We start from the raw sequence: 11,184 nt of genomic DNA, 5'->3' as shown, positions 1-11,184 counted from the left end.
CCTTGGAGATCTCTTTAGCAGAGTTTGGCACAAGTAGAGCAAAAGTCTTTTTGTAGTCTTTTTGTCTTCCTCTCCTTCAGCAGCAAGGCACCAGACACAGGCAAGAGTCAGCACCCTTCCTTGTCTCTCACGGTCCTTCTCGTAGGGCAGAGTCCTTCTGTGGCCCAAACCGGATCTAATTTTCAAGGAGCAGGGCTCCTTCTTTTATAGGCCAATTCCTTTGTTCTCGCAGGCCAGGGGGGCCTTTGCATAGCCACTCTCAGTTCTGGAGTACCCCCGCGGGTGTACTCCGGCTTCTGCTTTCAGTGTGAGGGGCAGGCGCATCAGACGCCCCACAGGAGGTGGAGCCAGCATTGTCCGGACAGGGGTGGCCAGAGTACCTTGTTGATGGGGGCTTCGCCCTTCCTGGGCCAGGTGCCGGCAGAGTCATCCGCCGCTCCCCAGGAGGGTGGAGCCAGCATTGTGGTGGTCGAGCACAGTGACAGTTCGAGTCAAGAGGCACTCCTACCTCCCACTAAGGTGTAATCTGCGCATTCACCCCCTGTCAACCCTCCAGCCCTGTCACTCACACATCCCAGACAGTCAGATACACATACCAGCAGAGGCGGCTGAAATGGTTAAGCAAGCAAAGGCTAACTTTCTAAAAGTAGCATTTGCAAACCCAGGATATTAAAATAAACTTGACTACAAGAAATATCTTATCATCCTGAGTTCAGGCATACTAAACATGACTCGCTACCATGCTCCTTGAGCCTGCGGGGATTATAGGGTGTAATAATCCTCGCAGCTCAGTCTGGCCTAATGGAGCAGGTAGCCTTCAATAGTGAAATACGGTCTTCGTTGTAAGTCACTACTAGGACATGCCACGCACATCAGGGCTTGTCCTACCTTGCACCTACAACGCACCCTGCCCGCAGGCCTACCATAGGGGTGACTAATATGTAGTCAAGGGAAGGGTCGGTGCTGGCAAGTGGGGACACTTGCCCAGCTAGCGTGACAGTACGGGACCGCACGCGGGTTCTGCGGTCGCAGTTCCCAGACACATCTTTACGGCTGCTTCGGTGGGTGGCGCAACCAGCGCTGCAGGCCCACCAGCAGTATTGGCATCTACAAGCCCCGGCACTCTCTTGTGCGCTTTACTAGGGACTAACAGTAAATCCAATGCACCAATCAGGGATACCAATCGTATGTACAATTTACAGTAGGGAGCACTTGCACTGCGGCACGGATCAGCCGTGGCGCAGTGCCCTGAGTATCGGAAAACCAGCAAAACATCGGAGGCACATCAGCAAAAAGTGGAAGGGAGACTCACGCCAAGGTGCCAGGTCTAACATACATTATTGTTAATATTAACAGTTTGTCGACATTGTCTTGTCATGCATTCTTAAGTACCCCTCAGTATTTGTGTGACTGTCAGTGATCATCAGATTAGGGGGTCCAAGATTTTGCTCCTCTCATTACGAAGAATGTTATCTACAGGCATTGAAAATGAAGTTGTGGCACTTACTTCTGTGCGAAGGAGAGGTGTAAGTTTAAAAGTGCAGTGAGCATGGGGAGAGGCATTCCAAATGTTTGTGAATACAGACTTAGATCTTTGTGGGTGTAATGACTACTCCTCTGACATTCCCACAAAAACATTAATTCCCAAACTCGACCTTGCAGTTAAGATTACAGAAAATCCAGCCATGCAACATATTTAAACATCAAGTTGTGCCATTGCTTTTCTCACATGCAACCTTTTTTTGGCAAGAGAGCTTAGCTTGCGTGTGCAAGGAGTCCTCTGAATCGACTCTAGAACGTTATTAAAATGGCATGTTGTCGATCTTTCTCATACCTGGGTCCCTTTCATTGGAATAGGCTCCTGTGTCATATTCGCGCCCTTTCTGCTTTGGCCTGTCTTTTAACTATATTTCTTCTCTTCCTCTCTCATCTGGGTCTGCACTTTAGCGCCGAGATTCCACTGCGGGGTGATTCATTGCACTATATTGTTTTTTTTTAATTCTCCCTCGTCGGCTTCTGTAAATGTCCCCTGCTCGTTGTCGTCTGTCGCCCGCACCTACCACGATCGTCGTGTTCTTTCACCAGCACCCCCCTCCCCCTTGCTCTTACCAAATCTGGGCGGCAAACTGAGGGATTGTCCCGAGTGTGAAAATCCCTAGCTAGCTACGCCACTGTATTTTATAGCCTCTATAGCATCCTTTGTAAGATGTGGTGTCCCTTACTCCACATATGCCCACGGGAAACCAGGGGTCTGATTGAGGTATTTTATCTTATAATCCCCCATCCTTCATCTATCAAAGAGCTACCCAACACTGTGGTCGAGCCCACCTCGACTTTTAGGGGTCGGGGTGACCCAATGATGAAGCATGACACCACTAGGGTGTGTGAGGGTAACTAAAAAGAACTAGTGTTTTCCCTCAATACATGTGGACATGACTTTCAGGTCCAACACACCCTTAGTGGTCAGTTGTTCAGCCCCCACTACCGCATACAAGGCCTAAGTTCCTTGTGTGCTACACTACCTGAAAATCACTCTCAGGCTTAGTATTTTTGGAGTATTTTTTTGTGATAAGATAATTGTAGGGAGGATATACTCCAATTTTCCTCTCCAAACCCCCCCAGTTCTCTGGACATTATACCAGAGATCCTTTGTGTTATAGACATCTTATACTGTTCAAGTATGACTCTTTGCAAAAGCGCTACACGATAAGAGTTTCTAGTGTCACATTGGCACATTGGCATATGGTCTTTAAACTCTAATCTTGTAAGCTGATCGTTGAACAGCATAAGCAGTAAAAATTAGCAGCATTAACTGAGGACTCCATATCCTCTTCCTCTGTGATTTTGGGCTAAGGATTGGTGCGCTTCACGAAAGAAAGACAGACAATCTATTTATTTAAAATGAAATATACATCTATTAAAAGTATAAGTGCTTATAAAGATCTTCCCTCACTGCTGCATGTTCGCATGTTCAGAGGTGGTTCTGACCTCTTGAGGGTTGTTTAGATCCATAACTTTGAAGTGTATTTGGGACATTCTGCAAATGGCAACGTTTTCAGATAAATGTATAGTGTTAATTAATAACTGAGTGCATGTGTGCAATGTCAATTTAAATAAATGTGGAAAAATACATACATGCAGCGTCGACTTTTACTCGTGGCAAAAATAAATATGGATAAATACAGATAAAATGCCCCAAAAATAAATATGGATAAATACAGACGGAAATGGCAAAAAAATAAATACCATAAAACTGGGAGCCCTAATCAAAAACTAGAGCGGGAGAACTGGCGGCCGTCCGGTAACAAACTCAGGAGTGGATGTCATGGCTCCAAAGATGGGCACAAAGGGAAAAGCAGGACCAGTGCCGCCCACCGCGGTGGAGTCCCTGAAGCAGCACCTGCAAAGCCTTACGGATTCAGATTCAGTGCCGGTCATGGCTGCGCAGGGATGATGGCAGCGAGCGAGGCGAGAGAATCCTCTGGATGGGAAAGGGAGGGGGTGGGCGCTCAGCTTCAGCCACCCCGGCCCACCACAATCATCGACATGTTCCGGGGCACGGGGAGCAGCTCAGTCTCCGGTTTGCAAAAGGAGCAGCTCACTGTTACTGAATTGGCCGTAGAAGATGGCTCTAATGGACAAAGTACATCAGGTAAGCCACCACTGGGCCATGGGAGAATGCCAGAACCAGGGGGAGTAGAGACTATAACACTACAGGCACAAGTTATTACTCTGGCTGATGTTGGAAATGAGTGTCCGGGCGATGTAGGGCTAGCTGGTGGTTTAAAGCATACTGACATACCAAATGAAACAGCGAACCAGCAGGAGGAAGGTTCTGGGCAGCACCTAAGTACAAGGATGACAGAAAAATAATTTAAAGGGCCCCCAAGCCGCGCAGGGTACCGCAGGCAGGCAGGGTAAAGGATATTGAATGTGAAGCAAATGACTTTCTCACTTTCTGATGCCACTTGGTCTGGTCTGGGCTTAGGCCATGGGACTAACTCAGAATCAAGTGAGGAAGAAAGCATCTCCGGAACAGAAGGGAGAGGCAGGGATAGGTTTACACCTGCCAGAAAGCCATACCCACGGTCTGGGAGAACCGGTAACCCCAAACAAGCCGATCTTAGAGGGGATTACTCTACGGGGGACCAATTGGTGGGGTCAGCAAGCAGCTTAATTCAGAAGAAGGTCTAATGGGGTCACCGGCACTCTCTCCCACCCTAGAGTCCATACTGCAATGTGTAATGGCATACAGCGAAGAAGCCCGTTAGGAAAGCAAACACTCCCAGAACGCAAACTGGAAGCTTCAAGGTGCAGTTAGAAAAATTGCTAAAACTTGTAATGACATAAGCGACCGGATGACTGAGCTTGAAACTAGGACGGCTGCATTGGAAAAGGATATTGCAGGCTTAAGAGGACAAGTTACTGCGCATGAGGAGCAACTCACTGACATTCAGTGGAAACTTGAGGAAGGAGAAAATCAACAAAGAAGGAATAACCTGTGTTTCCTCGGAATTCCGGAGGGGAAGGAAGGCTCCGATGCACGTATTTTTATGATCCAGCTCCTCGAGAAATCTTTTCCTGAGCTGGCAGGATGGAACTGGGCACAAGAAGTGTAAAGAGCACATCAAATTTTAATATGCGACAGGCAGTTCGCCGAGACGCCAAACCTCGGGCACTTCTGGTGTATTTTGGGAACTTTTTGATGAGGCAGAACGTGTTTGAGAAGGCAAGAGCAGAAGCACAGCAGGCGGCCAATGGATTTACTTTTTTTACCAGGCCATATTTCTACCACGTTATAGTGGAGCGAAGATGGCGTTTTCGGCAAATGATCACCCAGTTCCAAGAGAAGGGAGCCCAGGCCTTTCTTCTCCCGCCTGCTCGACTGAAAGTCATCTGGAAAGATCAAACCCATTTTTTTATATCAGAAATCAAGGCTAAGGAATTCTTGAACACAGGGGGGTGAATCTTTTGGCTTTTGTCTCTCTTCTCTGATAGCTAGAATAGTCTAAATATTGTCTAGAGATTGGACTAAATAATGTTTTTCTCCAGGACCATTTTGGTGATCATATAGACTTAGTATGGATATAAGGGTAGAATAACCTAGAGAAGGGAAAATGTAAAGAAGAAGGGGAAGGGAGGAAAAGAGAGAAGGGAAAGGCAAGAGAGGGAAAAAAGTAAAAAGGAAAAAAAGGGAGGTAAAAAAAAAATCTTTAGCGAATTAGAGTAAAGCACAGCAATTTTGGGGGGTTGTGGTGACCGTTTGGGTCCAGGTATGACACTTAGGTGAATTTAAAGAATAAAATGCTACAGTAAGCCATCACAAGGGAAGGGGCCACCACTCATCGCACACAGACCTAGAGAGGTCTGTGGCCTTACCTAGCGGGGGATGGGAGGGTGGGAAAGAGGGTGCTAGGGGGAGGCATAGGAGGGGAGGGGAGGTGAGGGGGACAAGGGGGCAGAAATTCCAGGAAATCAATGCGGATGGACAGAAGTTAAGATATACCAGCAGGAGTCGTCATACTGTAAGGATGGCAAGAGAGTGGCTGAAAGGGCTACACAGGACTCAAGTTAGCCGAAAATATGGGTACGCTGACTATATCCACAATTAATATTGGTGGGCTGAATGAAAGGGGTAAAAGAAATAATGCTGGGCAAATGCTTTGAGCAATAAGGGCTGACATTATATATCTGCAAAAGACACACATTCCATGGCATAAAAGAGGGATTAATATATTACCAGGGTATTCTCAAGTTATTTGTCCAGCTCAGTCCACCAATACTAGAGGTGTGGCTATACATGTCTCTCAGCGACTTTTACCTATTAGCCAAGTCAAGTCAGACAAATGGGGTTGATGGGCCATTGCTTTTATACCAAATCAATGTACTATTTGCACTCTATATGGCTCTAATGTCGACGATGCGGAGATGTGGTTAAAATTGGAGACTTGAATTAGCATCCTGGCCAGCGCCTTTAATCATATGTGGGGACCTGAATATCCATGTAGATGTGGGGCAAGGGAGGGTATACAGGGACAAACCACAGGTTTATAAGGCTCTAAAAACACTTACCGAAAGTCATGGCCTGGTAGATATGTGGGCATGTAAAAATATGGGGGATCCGGGCTTTACTTATTTTTCTTGCCCACATAGGAAATATGTCAGACTTGATTACTTTTTGGTATCAGTCTCCCTCTTAGAGGGAGCACAGATTAAAAGACTCCCTTAGGTCCTGTCGGACCATAACCCACTAGTAATGAGCATCGAGATGACAGCATATATAAAGTGCTCGTTAAAGTGGACGTTCGATAAAAAGCTACTAGCTACAGAAGGTTTTATAGAGCACATTAGGGGGTGGACTAAACAGTTTTTTGATATTAATAGATATAGCACATCTAAAGAAAATGTATGGGATGCATATAAAGCGGGGCTTAGGGGTGAAATAACAAGTTTTGCGGTATTCCACCAGAAACAACAGAGGGACAAGATACAGGCACTTACAGAAGAATTGAGTTTGAATGAGAGACATCATATCGCTGCCATAGTACAAAAGCAGAAAGATGAACGAACCAGATTAGAGTTAAAAGTAATTAGGATTAAGGCTGAAATTAATGGAATTTATAATAAAAAAGTGGTGGAAAGATTTCAAACGGCAACTCAGGATAACTACGAGTATGGGGAGATGATGGGGAAACATCTGGCACTCCGAACAAAACAAAGAGCAGCAGCAAACAATATTCTACAATTAAGAGGGAAAGATGAAACAATAGCTACAGAACTATCAGGAGTATTAAAAATACTTATGGATTTCTATCAGGATCTCTACTGCTCCAGGGATTTCATAGTAGATGGAATGGGGTAGGAGTGGAGAATGTGTCTCCTCAGTTACTGGAGCTAGAAGCAGATATCTCAATGAATGAGGTCCTTGAGGCTTTAAGGACGATGGCTGCAGGCAAGGCATCAGGCCCGGATGGGATCCCAATGGAGATTTATAAAACTCTACAGACAGAATTGACCCCTTTATTGCTGGATTTGTTCTTATCAGTACAACAGACGGGGGTCTCGCCGCAATCTTGGCAGGAAACTAACAACGTGATATTTTTGAAGAAGGGAAAGGATTCAACAGACTCCGCTGCAAATAGACCATTACCTCTAATCAACACTGATGAGAAACTGTATTCTAAGATATTGGCCCTAAGAATGTCCACAATATTCGGGAGCTTAGTCAGCCCATGGTAGCATGGCTTCATCCCTGGTAGAAGTACAACGGACCATGTCCGAAGGGTTATTTCTTTATTTAACATCACTGAAGCCACAGGGACCCCGATGTCCCTGATATTGTTGGATGCGCAAAAAGCATTCGACCAAGTGGAATGGCTTATCTGTGGCAAAACTTAAGAGCTAAGGGATTTGGTACGCGAATAATAACGGCCATTCAGGCTATGTATGTTGAAGAACATGCAAAAATGCAGCTAATGGTAAAGGAATCGGGTAGGATTAAGATCACTCGGGGGATGAGGCAAGGGTGCCCATGCTCCCCTATTTTATTTGCCCTGTATAAAGGCCCTTTGAGGCTGGATGATAAATCAATCAAACCAATGGTAACCCAGGGCTATAATGCGAAAGTACTAGCCTACGCAGACGACATCGCAGTCGTTACCCCAGATTCACAAGGCGCTATAGACTAGATTGAAAGGCTCGCAGTAGAATTTGTGAAACAATCAGGCTACAGCCTGAATACCAACAAAACACAGATTGTATGCAACAGAAATACGCAATTTCAGGATCCACGCAGGAAAGATTCAGCTACTCATCTTGGTATAGTTATCACTGCAGAGGTTGGCAAGACAGGGGAAATAAACTCGGCTCCTCTTTTTTTAAAAATGGAGGGGGACCTGAAGAGACTGGACAATTTACACTTATCTGTTATCAGCAGGGCAAATGTCAGTTTCCTAAGGTGTTTTATTTATGTCAATGCATCATTGTGGAGCCGAAAATTATAATATTTAAAAAGGCAGAGGGAATCTTTTCTCAATATATATGGGGCTTTAAGAAAATTAGGAGATCTCTAAAGTTTATGACCTTACCACAACACCAAGGGGGTTGGCAGTTCCTAATCTTTTAAACTACTTTTGGGCAGCTGCAAAACATGAATATTTTATTCAGGCCACAAAGATGGGATCAGGTCGGGGTAGTGGAGGGGAACAAGGAGACACCGCCATCTATCTATGAGCTAGCAGTTGCAAACTGGCTCCAGGGCTAGTATTAAGCGAGCTGGAAGAAAGCTATTATAAGAAAACACGCTTTAAGATTATAAGAGCTGCCTGGAATATATGGCGGAAGATTAGTAAGCACATGGAAATACCTAGAATTCAAAGATATATTTTGTTGTGGCAATCCCCAGCCTTCCCTGCCCCTTTTTATGATAACATAAGCAAAATATGGGAAAAGGTAGGAATAAAACAGATTGGCGACATCGCCTATCAGAATGGGGTTGTTCCATTCAAGGAAATCCAGATACGATATGGGTTGGATTTGAGCACTATCTTTAAATATATACAATTAAGGGTGCTTATAAATAAGCTGGTTTTGCAACCGAGTCACCTGGCTCTCATCCCGCTAACGAAAAAACAGCTTTGTGTTAAGGATGTGTACACAATATTTATGAAGGCCACCCTGGATGATATCTCTAAAGTAGAATGTGCATGGGCAGTTAAATTGGACAACCCGGAGGCAGATATCTGTAGATCATTAGAGCTCTGCAAAAAAAACCTTTTTAACTGCAAACCTCAAGGCCCAAACTTTTAAAACTCTGTTTAGACTCTATTTTACTCTGGCTAAACTTTGGGCATGGAGGAAAAGGGATAATAATAGATTTCCAAGGTGTGATCAGGGCCCAGTTGATATAATTCATATGTTTGCTGACTGTGGTAAATTGGTCAGGTTGAGGGAAGGTATTGAACAGTTTTATGCCAAAATTTGGGGCAGTCTGTATCTTTAACATAAACTTTGTTGATAGTTGGATTTGACGAAAGGTTACAGTTAGAACTCCCTCAGTGTACTTATGTTTCATGGTGACAGCTGTCTATTGTATATTGATTGCCACTAAGTGGAAGGATGTAGATCCACCAACCTATCAGGCATGGTATGCTAGACTCTATCATATATATCATTTAGAGATTGCAGTGTATAAATGTAAAGGTAGGAGTGGGAGGGCAAGGGGCCGGCAGATATGGGGGTTACTGATGGAACAGTAGGGGAAACTGAGGGAGAATTTGGGGTTATTTACTATGTTTCTTTGTCTTTGTATACTCCCTTTATGCTCTGAGCTTTCTCTGTTTGCTTTCTTCTCTTTTGTTGTTTTCTTGCTCTCTCCATTTTGTTTTGCTCTCCTCCTCTTTTTCTGTCTAATGAAGTTGGACTTAATAATGTGTTGGGGGTGAGTAGGTCGGAGATGCACGAGAAGCAGCCGGGTGAAACCGTTGACAAAGGACAGTGGGCAGGATGAGAAAGCGGGGGTGATACTGACAGGAATTGAGGGGGGGGGGGGGTTGCAACTGCCAGAGCAGCCCACTGTGAAGATAAAGTGACCATAAACTAGTGGTCGAACTGGGGGAAAAAATATTTGCAATACTATAGCTCTTGCATTTAAATGCAAAACCTATGGCATTGCTCACGTGGTGCTGAAAGGAGGCGAACATCAAATGTGCTTTGTGGCTGGGAAGGAAGCTTGACTCGAGAGGTGGGCAGAGGAGCTAGGCAAGGGGGACAGGGATGGACACCGGAAATGGAAGGGGAGGGGAAAGCTGTTGCCCATACAAAAATATTTGCAATGCTATAGGTCTCGCATTTAAATGAAATTGAGCAGACCACTCTTACCCAGTCCAAAGATCAGGGCTTGATCCATCACTGTTATTTATCTCACTGCCCCATCCCAGCTCAGAACCTGGCTACATGCAAATCAGTCTGTCCCTGGCCCAGTGCATCATGGGAACAGGGCAGACTAAACTACCAAGCAAATTCTTCACCAGAAAGGAGACAAGCTACCGGGGACCGGTTTCTGGCATTTCAGTCGTCTTCGGCCCGGCTTGCTTGAATCCTGATCCTGATCCTGATCCTGGGAAGGAAGCTTGACTCGAGAGGTGGGCAGAGGAGCTAGGCAAGGGGAACAGGGATGGACACCGGAAATGGAAGGGGAGGGGAAAGCTGTTGCCCATACAAAAATATTTGCAATGCTATAGGTCTCGCATTTAAATGCGAAACCTATGGCATTGCAAGCAAACTGCAATGTCCCGGCTGCTTTCGAAGTGAAAGCACTCATGGCTCGCTGAATTTAAGAAAAGCACGTTGTGCTAAAGTAGGAGAAACTCAATAAAGAAAATAGTACACGTAAAGTGTAACAACCAGGGAAAGAGGCCAGTAGCCTTGGGAGTTTACAAATGAAGACAAGGTGGTACTAAGGAGGGACTAGCAACCTATTAAGGAGTCAGAAGCAGCATTTACGAAGGACAAAGACACAATCCATGAATAATATGGGCAGGGGAGTGGGTGGGGCTTCTCTTCCGTACTCTACTACAGCAGATCGCCAGAGCAGGCTTGCACGCTGGCTCAGGTTCAACCGAAAAAAGATTCAAGCACTACAACACTATACCCTAGTGTTTCCAAAAACTTTGCTTTACTTGGCCTATATTATATAACTACATGAAGATCCATTTGGTTGCCGAGGGGGTCTTTTTTGCATTGATAGATCAATATCTTGGCCACAGTCCAAAAAAACACATTGAAGTAATTGTTAAAGGATGGGACATTTACAAAACTATTTCTATTAGAGAGCAACGAAAATTGTAAAGGACATTCTATTTCGGTAATTCACTGCAATTTGAAAGCATGTCTACTGTTACATTAAAGAATCATCCCCCGACTCATGTCAATTAAAGCTGGGTGGGTCACAAATGTTTGATGTTCATAAAATTGGGCCCTGGATCTAAATGTTTGAGGAAAGCTACTGTGCACACTAGCCTCCTTAAGTGATGCATAGAATGACAACCCCTTGCAGTTGCTCATGACATGAGCACTGATCCTCTACATACTAGTCATATGAAAAGGAACATGGGACAAATGCCACCCTCATTGATACGATTTACAAAAGGGGGTGGTGATGAACAGAGTGTCTGAATTGAGCAG

The sequence above is a fragment of the Lissotriton vulgaris genome, chromosome 2_1 (assembly GCF_964263255.1).
Source record: "Lissotriton vulgaris chromosome 2_1, aLisVul1.2, whole genome shotgun sequence".
Taxonomy (NCBI): domain Eukaryota; kingdom Metazoa; phylum Chordata; class Amphibia; order Caudata; family Salamandridae; genus Lissotriton; species Lissotriton vulgaris.
This window is presented reverse-complemented; position numbering follows the sequence as displayed.